Source organism: Lissotriton vulgaris, chromosome 9, assembly GCF_964263255.1.
Source record: "Lissotriton vulgaris chromosome 9, aLisVul1.2, whole genome shotgun sequence".
Taxonomy (NCBI): domain Eukaryota; kingdom Metazoa; phylum Chordata; class Amphibia; order Caudata; family Salamandridae; genus Lissotriton; species Lissotriton vulgaris.
Genome location: NC_141697.1, coordinates 526,268,633 through 526,282,258, shown reverse-complemented (window position 1 = coordinate 526,282,258; position 13,626 = coordinate 526,268,633). Strand labels below are relative to the sequence as shown.

The 13,626-nt window shown below is 42.4% G+C and overlaps 1 protein-coding gene across 2 annotated transcripts in view; it reads left to right on the top strand.

The window, feature by feature from the left end:
• Window positions 1-252: 252 nt before the first annotated feature.
• Window positions 253-13,626, top strand: part of LOC147690364 (cytochrome P450 2F2-like) — an 818,967-nt gene continuing 805,593 nt past the window's right edge. Inside the window, exon 1 of one of the 2 annotated variants that reach the window (XM_086937998.1) lies at window positions 253-437. The gene's annotated coding sequence lies outside the window, so the exon portion shown is untranslated. The remainder of the gene's footprint in view (window positions 438-13,626) is intronic. The other variant, XM_086937999.1, reaches the window with a different exon arrangement.

Sequence of the window (13,626 nt, the reverse complement as noted above, 5' to 3'; positions counted from 1 at the left end):
CCAGACCACACCCAACTTAGGGGATTATTTACAAGCCCCTTGTGCTACCGGTACGCCACTTTCCAGGGTTTTCTTTGGAATGCAGCATGCATGCTCCCATTTAGCTGACTTAGTTGGCACTTGAGGACAAACCAAGCCAGCTAAGCCATGGTCCACAATCCTGTGGGCCGAACAATTTCCAAACATTCCTGGAATTAGAATGAAACAGGAGACGATGCCAAGCAATTGCGAAATTGTTTATTGCATGCAACTATTAACTATGAAACTTTTTGGAATCTAGCTTTACAAGTACCGTCTCTGCCTGAGCTCTGGGGGTCTTTTACGATCGCTGCCTTAAGCGTTCTAAATGCTCTTAGGACATTCATATCCATTAACAAGCGGACAGGAGCAAGTGCTGTATTTCGTCAAACCCCTCAGTGCTTGAGAAGAATCGTAAGGTAAGCTGTGTGTATATCAGGGAGGAGGGTCAAGAGGGAGGACAAATGTGTTAAGATATGATCCCGGTACTTTAAGGTTTCCTTTTAGGATCTGTGTGTACCGCTTTGCTTTTCCTGTGTTCAAAATGCCTTGCAGATTAATAGTGTCTTGTTGTCCTCTTAGTTAACGCCTATCATACAGTTTTTATTTTGGTGACTTTGCTTTCCATTCATTTTACGTTTTTTGATTCTATCTATATCATACTCGTCTTCTCTACGGGTTCACGAACTTTCAGATGTAGCCGATTTCCCCCCCCCCCCCCCCCCCCCCATTGTTCAAGCTCTACCCTAAAACAGAATTCGAAATCAGTGCGAATACGATTAAACATTTACGTCAGTGTGTTTTTTTCCTAAACTGAGTGTAATTACTCCATCGTGTTATTGTGACATTGTGCTGCATAATGTGAATATAATCTTCTAATGCCCCAAAATGAAAATTTCTGAGCTTGCTTTCACAGAGCGTTCTCAAACAAATTGTCCAGCAATGGTGGTTTGTGCTATAAATCCTACTGTACGTGCTGAGTGTTGGAAACTGAAGTGGAAAACACGAAATTGAGCCCCCTCGCTCACCGCCCCCCTCATGAGGACTCTGTCCTCAGAAAAACCGCTGGATGGAAAGCACATGTGGAAGCAATATCGCCACGTGAGCATCCAGCACCCAACACGTGTCTGTGTGTGTTTGGGGGGGGGGGGGCGGAGGGGGGTGGGGGGGTGGGGGGGTGTAGGGGGGGGCGGTGTCTTGACGGTTCACACTAGCGTGGCTACAATTTGGGGCTAAAGTTAATGGTTGTGTATTACAGGTCATTTATGCAAAAAAAATGTGTAGTAAAACGCAGTTTGTCCCTGTATTTTTTTAAAAAAACCTCAGTCCGAGTGGGAGAGAAGAGTTCCTCACCACCACACACTCACTCTTCCAATAGAAGGCAGGCTCTTCTGCTTCTCTCTCACTAGAAAGGCACCTTTGAGGCTGTCATTTGACCTCATAACTACCAAAGTTCATCAGCAGCCACTGCTCAAAATATGCATATTCTGTCGACCACTATATAAACAAGCCATGGTCTTTCTCTGCCTTCTGCTGTTGCCGTATCGCTTCAGAATTCCAATAATTTAATGTCTGAAGGCAGAGCAAGGCATGATTATCTCCTTTTATTCTAATCTAAGATTCTTTTGTTGGAGGTTTAAAGGGGCTGCTTTTTAACTTTATGTTTTGGTTCTTCAATCGTTTTTTTAATTGAGGAATTATAGTTATGCAGTCTCACCTTGAAACTGTATTCGAGTTATTCATGACGCTGGGAAATGTTTTAATATTGTATTGCACCAGCACTTTAGGAATTGGAAATTGTTCATGCTGCAGACAGCAGCCCCGTCTATGGCAGGCACTTTTACAATTCTATGGAACATTTCAAGCCGTAATTTTTTAGACAGTCAGCGCATTAGTGCTTAGAGGGATGCTGGTATCTGCACACTTTAAAATAATAAAGCAAACACAAGGAGGTGATGGAATCAGACACTCACCCCCAGTCACAGATCTGGGTTGAATCCATCATCATTCTTTAGGTCACTTCGCCACCCAAGTTCAGACCCAGCTATATGGAAATCAGTCTTGACCCTGTGCCTCATGGGAATAGTCCAGCCAGAACTGTCAAGCCTGGTCTTTCCTGCACCGGAAACAAGCCTCCTGGGTCTGGTTTCGGGGTAACACCCCTCATCAGCCACGCTAGCTTGAATCCAGTGGCAAAGTGAGCAAGGGAACCACGTCTAGGCATACCCTGCCAACTTAGGGCAAACACAAGGAGATGTATGGAGCTCGGAAACTTTTCAGATACTTACCCCCAGTCACAGGTCTGGGTTGAATACACCACCCAAGTACAGGCCCAGCCATATGCTATTCAGTCTTACCCTGTGCCTCATGGTAACAGCCCAACCCAAACTGCCAAGCCAGGTCTTCCCTGGACCGTAAACAAGCACCCTGGGGCCGGTTTCAGGGTAAAACCCTCATCAGCCAGGCTAGCTTGAATCCAGTGGCAAAGGGAGCAAGGGACCCAAGTCTGGCCATACCCTGCCAACTTAGGGGGAACAAAGCAAACACAGGGAGATGATGAACAGAGCGCTGAAACTTTTCAGACACTCACCCCCAGCCACAGATGTGAGTTGAATCCATCATCGTTCTTTAGCTCACTTCACCAACCCAGTTCAGACCCAGATATATGCAAATCAGTCTTGACCCTCTGCCTCATGGGAACAGTCCAGCCCGAACTGCCAAGCCAGGTCTTCTCTGGACTGGGTACAAGCATCCTGGGCCCGGTTTCGGGGTAACGCCCATCATCAGCCAGGCTAGCTTGAATCTAGTGGCAAAGTGAGCAAGGGACCAACGTCTGGGCATTCCCTGCCAACTTAGAACGAATAAAGTAAAGACAGGGAGAGGATGAACAGAGCGTTGAAACTTTTCAGACACTCACCCCAAGTCACAGATCTGGGAAGAAAAGAATGGCAGCTGTTTGGACCTGCTACTTGTGTGCCAAAGATCTGCCTGCCAGGGCTCGTCTAGCCCTTGAAGTGGCTCTGAAGAGAATATATGGACCGACTACTTACTTAAACCCTACCACCTTACTTGTGATTTCAAGAAGTACAAGGAAGACAGATAGGACCCAGGAAAGAGGGTCCTGTTGTTGGATAGCATGACTGTGTTCCCTCGAATATCACTGTCATACCTTAAATTCAGGAAAAAATAGGGTTAATGAGAACTACCCCTTTCTTAGGGTTATAGTACCATGTGTACATCTCTTCCTAAGAATGTAGGGCCCAATGTATCATAGTGTCGGGTCACCCTTGCACCATGAAAGGGGGCGCAAGTGCGTCGCAACACTAAAGTCAGATTTATCAAGCCACGGAAGGCCACCTTGCGCACACCTGCATGGCTAGATGAATCTGGAGTAACGTAGGGCAGTGCAAACTGCTGCTTTGAGTTATGCTGCCCCAGAGAGGCAGGTGAGCATGCGTGTACCCACGCATTCAGCTATGGATTTTGGTCCATTCCCAGATTTACCTCTAGTGGTAGACCTTAGAATACTTCAAAATGTTATGCCTCCCCAGGGGAGGGGTAATGAGGAGAAATATTTATATTTCTAATTTTTTGAGCTCTTTGTACATGTGCTGCAGAATGCAGCACACGTAGGAAGAGAAAAATGCCTGTAAGGATTGATTTTGTGCAGCAATGTGTACCTTCTTATACAATAACAATCCTGTTTACAGTGCAGGTACCCTTGAACCATAATGTAAGGGTTTCTTTTTGGTGTTATGGCAGTCAAAAGTGCACCAGCACAATGAAAGGATAGGATTGCGCCGTATGATGATAAATATAGCGCACTCTGCCGTTTAACGCAGCACAGCAAGGTCCCTTGCTGCTTTGCCCTGCTTGAAACATTGATGAATCTGCCCCTTAGTCATTGACTACCTGCAAACAACTGGCTTTTCAGAAGGGGGGCACACTGAGCTGTGATGTAGTCTCACTGTATTGGAGGTTTATTTTTTTTATGTTCTTTTTTAGAATCGTTCCCTTGTTTTAGGTATGCAAACACATGTATGAAAAATCGTCACCATCACCTTACACATGCAGGCACATTCATATTATGCATCTCTACATAGGTACCCTTGGCCTTTTGGGTCGTTGAACTCTCTAGTTTTGTTGCTGAATCTTTATTGTTCAGGAGTAGTGGTCACACCATGAAAAGTCACAAGATGTCTGCCTTCATGCTAATAAAGTTCCAAATCATTTGCCAAGTCTATATTGACTACACTCACCTTTGTGGTTGTCTTCTAACATTAGTTTTGTTATTAGCATTGGAGACAGACTGGTGTTAATGGGTGCAAGGGGCGTTGTCCTGCCGCAGCTGCAAAGACATTACTGCTCCAAGACAGTCGGATGAATCTCTTGGGTGACCTGTAATGTACTTTGCAGATGTCCAACTGCACAAGTGCCAGCTGGATTTGGTTTAATTTTGTAATACAAAACTATGAAGCTGATCCTGTCCCTTCAGGGTGATCCTTGACTCCACTCATTTACTGCAGCAGTGGCCCAAGAGAAAGAAGGAACTAGATGCTTACAACAATTACACTAGTGGATTAAGAGGTGTGTGAGCAGTGAAGCTTCTGTATTTTGCTCATAAAAGAGCCATTCCTAGAGCGGAAACTTGGAGCTAGATGTAGGTAATTTACAATTACCGATTCCAAAATACCGAATTTTACAGATTTGGTATTTTCGAATCGGTAATTGCAATGTAGATAATATTTCGGTAAAAAATACTGAATCAGTAAGATTCGGTATTTACCGAATCAGTATTTACTGATTCGGTATTTGCCATTCATTCCTATGGGCTTGAAGGCCCATAGGAATGAATGTCAATTACTGAATCAGTAATTACCGATTCGGTAAAACTGTGTAGAAGTCAAGGGTGGCAGGGTGTCACTTTCACACCCTGTTGCACCCCTGATTAGTGCTGGTGTGCACATGTGGCATACATACATGCCCTAAGGGCATGTATGTCTGTCACATGGCACAGGTGTAAATGCACATTTATGCATTTATGTTACATCTTGCTTATGCTTTGCATTTCCCTTGCTTAGATTTCCCCATTGCTTAGCCACTGCATCTGGTAGAATGTTTGATGACACCTTAGAATGTTTGGTACCTGACTGCTCTGAGTAGAGGCAGTTGATGGCAGGCAGGCTGAGCGAGAGAAGAACTGCTCTTGGTGGGGTTTTTATTATTACATCTATGGTTCATTTTATTGTTAACTTAACTTGGATTAATCTACAATAAATCAAACCTATTTATACATACTGGATTTAAGGACTTTTATTTGCTACAAATTGGCGACAAGGTAAAGAACTGAACCTATGCTTGGAAAGAGGACTGTTTTAATGAAGTATTATTGCAACCAAGGAACTACTTAAGCCGGAAAAGAAAAGGTACATTTACAGAAACGCCCTGGTTAGCCCCACCAGTGTCCCCAGTCATCTAGACAGCCTCTATCCCAGGGTGTTTGAGTTCTGACTGCGTGATTTGGCCTGATTCGGAAGAGAACTTTAAATCATATTGGCCTGAATTGTCAAGATTTTTTAAAAAAAGGGAAGATGTGCCCCTCAAAGATAAATTCTGGATTTGGTGTGCTGAACACAGAGTGCGGTGTCTGCTGTGACTTCGACGCTGGCATCTGTGAGCGGAGCATTGTGTGCGGTGTCTGCTGTGACTTCCGCAAGGGATGTTCATGTGTTTCAAACCCGTTTACTGCTCTAAGGCCCTGTGAAGATTTTTGCACATTTCTTGTTTTTCAATTTTCATGGCGATTTTTAAAAAAGAACAACAACAACTTACGTGAGCATTGGCTCGAGCGCTCACAACGGTTTCTGAGCATGGTCGTCTCCTTGAAAACGCTGAGCATTTTCGTCTTCTCTCCGTCCATGGCAGCCGCTGATGTCATCAAGGGTGCGTGCGCAAAGAGACGTACGTGATGCAACGTAGCGTCATTGGGTCATCGGCAACTTTATTTTCTTTCAGTCATGGCTGTTTCCAGTAAAGCGGTTATCCGTGTTTATTTTGGCAGGACAAAATCACTGTTTCTGACTCTTTGTCTCCTGGCGGAACGAAGTCCTGGGTGAGTTTAATTAACACTGTACATTTCCTTGTGGTACTCTGGCAATCTTTTAAACCGCTGATATGCAATCGTATGAAGGACTATGGACAACTCACACACATGAATTTCCGTCAGCTTGGAGGAAGCTTTCAATTGAGGTCATGAACTTTTGTCATTAATGAAGAAAGCAACGGGTAATCTGTATTTTTGTGAAGTACATGTGTACTGTTGATTTTTTCTCGCCTGGATTCACCGAGATGACATTTGTGGTTTTCTCTGCTGAAAAGTGACATTTTGGTACTCTGTTTCATTAACCACAATCTGAGTTGACAAGAACTTGCTGTCATTATCTACAGTCTAATTCACCGGGATACTTTGCTGTCATCTTAACATTCAGACTACGGTGACTACTTTTGTTGTTTTAATTTCTTATTTTAAAAGAAAATCTGTGTAATATGTTTTTCTATTCATATTTACCAACTTGCCAATTCTATTGTTGATAACATAATTCACAGTGTTTGTGATGTCTATGTTATTTTAATGTATCTTTACTTCTTATTTATGAATGGTGTTGTGGGTTTACTTTTATTGGATTGAGCCACTTATGTGTTCAACTGTTGTTGGGGCGCTCAATTCATGTGGGTTTACTTTTATTGGATTGAGCCACGTATGTGCTCAACTTTTGTTGAGGTGCTCAATTTGTTTATTTCTCGTGATTATTTGCAGATATGTTTGATACTGATATGCTGATTTGAACCACAAGTGTGCTCAATTGTTTTTGAGGTGTTCAATTCCATATTGATTTTTTTTTTGTTGAAGATTAATTGTTCGGCTGTTTGGACTTATTGAATGTGTATTTTTGCTGGAGTCACTTCGGTGCTCATGTTTGAGGCGCTCCACATTGGATATGTACTTTCTGGGGAGCCACTTCGGTGCTCATTTTTGAGGCGCTCCATTTTTCTAGTTTAATGTTGTGAAAGCCTTAGGTTGCTCAATTTTCTGGATATGGACTCTGAGGGGTTCAATTGTTTAATGCTGTGAAGAGCCGTAGTTGCTCAATTATTTTTACGATATGGACTCTGAGGGGTTCAATTGTTCAATGTTGTGAAGAGCCGTAGTTGCTCAATTTTCTTGTTATGGACTCTGAGGGGTTCAATAGTTACTCTATTTGGATGATATGAACCACGCAAGTGCTCTAATTTTTTTAATTTTTTTTTTTAGAGGAGTTCATATTGTATTTATTTAAGATATGGAGGTTGTCGGAAATTTTTAGGAACATCTGTTTAATTTCTCCCTAGGGAGGGGGATGGGGTCATTATATTTGAGAATCCTATTGTTGATTTATTTGAGAATGCAATTGTCAGGTTGTCATATTTGAGTATGCAATTATATTTGAGAATGCAATTGTGAATATACTTGAAAATGCTATCCTTATTATATTTCAACTGTTATATATTTAAGAATGCAATGTAATGTGTTCCATTCATATGATTTGTATATATATTCTCTTATCTTTGTTTGTTGTTTTCTAAGGAAGGGGGATGTGTTACATCTTGCTTATGCTTTGCATTTCCCTTGCTTAGATTTCCCCATTGCTTAGCCACTGCATCTGGTAGAATGTTTGATGACACCTTAGAATGTTTGGTACCTGACTGCTCTGAGTAGAGGCAGTTGATGGCAGGCAGGCTGAGCGAGAGAAGAACTGCTCCTGGTGGGGTTTTTATTATTACATCTATGGTTCATTTTATTGTTAACTTAACTTGGATTAATCTACAATAAATCAAACCTATTTATACATACTGGATTTAAGGACTTTTATTTGCTACAATTTACATAGGAATTCATTATTTACCACAAACTAATAGTTGGTGGTAAATAACAAATTCTTAAAGCCCAGAAGCACTGTTTACAGTGCTCACTACATATCATTTACCGATTCGGTAAATACAGAATCGGTAAATGATGATTCGGTAAATACCGAATCGGTAAATACCAATTTGTTATTTACCGAATCAGTAAAATAGCCACCTACATAGGGAAGTGCTTTTACCAGTCGGTAACGGCCGATTTCGGCTGTCACCGACCGGTAAAAGTCTACCTACATCTAGCCCTTGATTAGGCTTTTAGGGCCTACTTTATGAAGAAGTCATGTAGTGCAGCGCAGAGCAGCAAGTCATGCTAGAAGGAGCATGTGTCTTAGTGTGACACATAAAGGAATACTGGGTGTCTCACATTGCCTTTCCCCTTTACACAATAACCTTTTCCACACATTTCCATGCTTGCCAATACTGGATTAGTGTCTCTGAAACTGCTTTGCTTACAGATTCTACTTCACGAGACCATTATCATGACTCCTTGAACATCATGTAGAAGGCCTTAATAAGCGTTATGCAAATGTCGTTCTATTCCTCAGCCACGAGATGACATGGCTATCTATTAACCATAACAATGTTGGCTGGCCCAGGACTCGGAAGGATTCTCTTTATTATAAACAAACATGTATTTCCGGGTTTAGTTAGAGGAGCAGTTTGCTGTCATTAATGAGGTCTCTACATGTTGAAGCATCAGCCCAAATGCGTGCTGATATCTCTGCGAAGGTGTGCAGCTTGTGACCAAGATGTGGACTTGCATTCTTTCCCTTCAGGTAACCTGGGTTGGACCATCCAGTACCGGGATACTTGGCAGAATACACGCACCCTAAATACTTAGGTTAGGGTCTGCATTGTAGGAGTAAGCCAGATTTCTGGATTGTTTTATATGCCTGTATATACATATTATAGCATGATGGTGGAACTTTTCATTCTGCTCACTGTCTTTGCACCTCTAATAACTTTTATCTGCTTCTGTCAATTGATCATCACAACACATATATTTTATACTAGAATCATGTTGGTTCAATAAACATTGAAAACATTGCTTTGTATTCCATGTATATCTCTCTGAGAATAAGACGGCATGAGTGACTGAGCAAAAGGGTTCTAGCAGGGCCGGACTGGCCGTAGCGGGCACCGGGCAATCCCGGTGCGCCGCACGGGTGGGGGCCGGTTTTGGGCCCCTGGGGGCCGTTTTTGTTAAAGGCCCGTTTTTGCAGCATAGCTGCAAAGTCGTCCCTGTACCAAAATCGGCCGAAAACCGGCCCCTACAAAGAGCTCCGCGGCACCTCCAACCCCCCCTAGTGGGGAGGAGGGGACCCGCCGAGCACTTTGCCAGCGCCGGTTGTGGTTCCCAGTCCGGCCCTGGGTTCTAGATCTGTTACCATGATTCCTGGGAATCAGGGCTGTCATGTTCAGTGGTTCCCAGTACCATTTTTAACCTGTCTAGGTTTGGGTGCTTATGGTGGCACTGTGAGCTAACTAGCCTATAGGACAACATATCCTGAGTGGGTGCATAAAATCAGTCTGTCACCATCCCAGTGGTTTTACTGTCCACAAACACACAGTTCCTACCGTAGGGTGGAAACTACACAACACATTTTGCATCCTATCACACAATGTTCATTGCTTTAATGCCAGCGCTCTACAAAATAAAACACAATTTTGTGCTGTGCCACGTTTTATAAATGTTCTATTGTTCTGACATAAACCACTCAAGATTATCATTCATACGACAATTGAAAATGAAGCAAACCAATCACTGGCTGCATTCAACCGGTACAAAAGAACAAGGATGTTGGTAATACAACCAGTGTGAGTATCCAAGATATAAAACAAAAAAAAATAACAAAAAAATACTAAGCAAGAAACAAGCAAAATAATGAAGGTGAGTTAGGTGTCATGAAGAACCTTCACACATGTGAATCACAAATGTAAATTTTAGCCTTATCTATCATCGAAATCTGCACCATCTTACATTCAATGCAGCTCCTCAGGCTCACTAACTTCCAGTCAAGACTTAGTAGATGATAGTAGGTCCAGGTAGGCTTTGTCAATCCCTGAAAATGAGTCAGCGCTAGTATATTGTGTATTCACCAAGATTCCAGGAAACATGGGCACACTGATTTATCATGTAAAGGACATTTGCTTTGCAGTGGACTGCAGAAAGATGGAACAACTGCACCCTCTCTTCTGTCCTGGACTCTTTCCTGGGGACAGTCTATTGGCAACAGGCAACATCTGTTTTCCCTATCCAGCAAATGGATTTCTTCAGTGCCATTGTCGTGCAGACAAAGAGTGCCCTGTTCTGTCTGATCTTCCTGCTCGAACCTTCTACATCCCCACTTCTGTTTCTTGCTTGCTCATTTTGGTACACCATCTCTGATGGACTGTTGCCAATGGCAGTGCTTCAGTGCCCATCACTCCTCTCTTAGCTACTGGCTAACAAGCTGTACCACTTGTAACAGAGCATCATTACCAGCTCTTGCCCTAGTGACAGTTTGATCCTGTGCAATTAGAGATCTGTCTGACAACCTCAGTACAGGTGGTGGCAAGTTAAAAAACCAGCGAGTGACCGTGCGAAAATAAATTTATCAAAACGTTGTCTTTTTGGCTCTCAAGTTTGAGGACAACAGATTTTTTATTCTGTTTCCAGGCAGTTTATGCTGTCCAATAAGGACTATTTCATCGTACCCTGTAGAGGTGGGTACAGAGTGTTACTACACTGACTCACTCAAATGAGATCGTTTGGTTGAGTCTTAAAAAAACATCCCTCAACTTTCTGCACACACACACATCCACTTACACCCCCCCCCCCCCCACACACACAAACACCACACTCTCCCTTCTATTGTTAGAAAAAGTCATAATCTGACTGCCCTGGTTTAGTTCAAAAGTATAAAAATCTGCATCTTATGCCCAATTTCTCAGGGGATAACTCAGAGTAGGCAATAATTATCATTCTCAATAATTTGATGCATAGGTGCCCCTAGACCAGCGGCAGCTCTCCTTTATAAGCTCCACAGCTACACTACACCCTCTTTGTTTTCTGGTCCATTTTTATTAAATCAGAGTGATATAATAAAAATAAAATGCAGACCCTCTTTGGGTCCAGCATTAAACTGATGCACCCAGTGACATTGTCTGATTGCTGACACAGGTGCATAAAGGTGCTTTCTGAGCCAGCCATCAGAGAGATTGTTCATGGTTGGTGAAATCCCAGCACTCTGAGCATGTCTGTGTAACTATGTGTGTAAGTTAAAGTGAGAAAGAGTCAGTGAAGTAATAAGTCAGAGTAAGTCAGAAAGTGACAGTAATGGTAAATGACTATGAGTGACAGTAAGAACAAGTATGTGTGAGAATGAATGTAAATGAGGGAGAGTGACAGTGAGTGTAACAGAGTGCTACTGTGGGGCCGATTCGGATTTTGGTCGAAAGGGCTCCGGTCAGAGCCGGACGGATTCCATTCCGATCTGACTTGGATTTCCAGATGGCCTACGACGGGCTCGGAGAGCCCGTCTGCCATCTAGAATTCCTTCAGTACTCCCCCGGTCGCCTCTTTACGGCCGAGGGAGTACAATGGCAGTTTTTTACTGCCTTTTTGTGACAGAAGGCAGTCGGAAACTGTCTTTGGGGGCCTCCAGCAGGGCCCCCATGGGTGCCTCTCTGTGGATCCCTGCATCCGGTGGCAGGCACCTTGGGGTGCCGGCCACAGGGTGCAGGGATGAACTGCACCCCTGCTTTTCTTAATGTAGCCATGCATTCCGCTCGGAAATTTAGAGAGTGGCGCAGATTTTGTGCCCATACTTACTGTATATCAGGGAGTAAACTGTACACTAAGGGAAAAACTGTATGATTAATATAGGCATGAATAGTGTATATTTGGGTGAATGGATGGGGTGTGGATTAAAACGTCCCATCCATCATCCAAATATCACAACTCTCCAATTTAAAAAGATTATGGGGTGTGCTAAAGATTAGAATTCTTTTATGAGGGTTTTGGTTGTCATGTAAAAGAAATGGTTCATTATTAACTGTTTTAGAAAGTTCAGGAGGAATGTTAATGTCAGAAAAGGTTTGGGTGTTACTCCTAGAGAGTTACTTGCCTGTTTTTTTACCCTGAATAATTCCGTGTAGGTTGGGTATTGTGGGCAAACTACTTGCAACATGAGATGGAATGTGTTGATATACCTCCTTCAAAACTGTGCCTCAGGGTTCATTGGAGGTGGATGCAATTGCTTTTATTTCATTGATGTTTTCACAAACTTCAATCTCTATTGCACAGGCAAATGGGAAGAATAATATTGCACACACCTCCAATAACACCTGTGCTCAGTTAGTCTCTCCTTACAATAAACATACCCACTATGATTCAACAGACGGTTTCCTCTGCTGGATTTTATGTATTTTGTCTCATTATTGGAAGCCATTATCTGTAAAGATTTGAAAAAGAAAAATTATTGTGTAATTATTTGCAAGTGTTGGTGATACCCGATTTAAAAAAAAAAAAATGTTAGTGAACATTTTATGCACAATTATTTGCAGCTTAAATATTAGGCACTTTGGACCTTGATTTAATTGTTTTACATTGTTGATTTTGAAGTTTTATGATGTTATTTATTTACCTAGAAATGAATATTTGTTAGGTTGTTATAAAGAACAGTTATTGGTATAGCTTACCTTTTTTATTGTACTATTTTGATGCTTCCTGATTTTTGTTTGTTCTGTGCTGGTTTTCCTCTGTTTTGTTGGTGTTTTTCAAAGTTGTTTCTATTGTTGGTTTGTTTGGTCTGGACAAAAAAAATATTGCTTTCGCATTCTTTTTTGGTGTTTTTTGTATTTTACATAACCCTGCAATGTAAAAGATTAGTGCTTTGAAATGGTTGTACAGTATACATTTTGGCTTGCTTTTTTTGGGATAGTTTGGTTCGATTTGTCTTATGTTTTTTTGTTGAGCTAATAAAACTTTTTTATAAAAACTTATTGCTAAATATTTACCATGGAACGTTGGGTTTTTTCTGCTTTGAGGTTTGAATGTTCAATGTTCTGTTTTATGGAAAGTCTTTAAAAAATAGTTGAAGGTAGTTTTATTTTGGAAAGTGAATTTCATTGTTGTTTCGCAAAATTACTTAAACTTTTCTTTAAATCGCTTGTGCTATTGTATATGTAAAAAAGTTGAGTTTTATTACCTTGATTTCCTTTTTTTCTTTCTATTAATTATTGTCTTTTGATTCTGATATAGGGTATGCCCTCCTCTCCTGGTGTTGTTTGATGTTTTTTCTGTGGAGAAAATTAAGGGCCTGATTAGGATGGCGGGCGGATATCCGAAAGCCCGCCATCCTACTAATGCTGGGACCGGCAGCCATTGGTGCGGTGGTCCTGCACCAGCGATTAGGATACCGCAGCCACAGTGGTGGTGGCATCCTCTATTCCCAGCATTGTGGTGGGCGGTGCTCACAGCACCACCCGCTACAATGCCGGGAATGCACTGTGTGCATTGGCATGCACAAGGTGACAAGCACCGCGCAGTGCCTGCCACCTTGTCCATGGCAATGCAGGGGGGTACCATAGGTACCCCCATGTGCACCACCCACCCCCTCAATAACCTGGGGGCCTGCAATGGGCCCTCAAAAGCAGACTCCACAT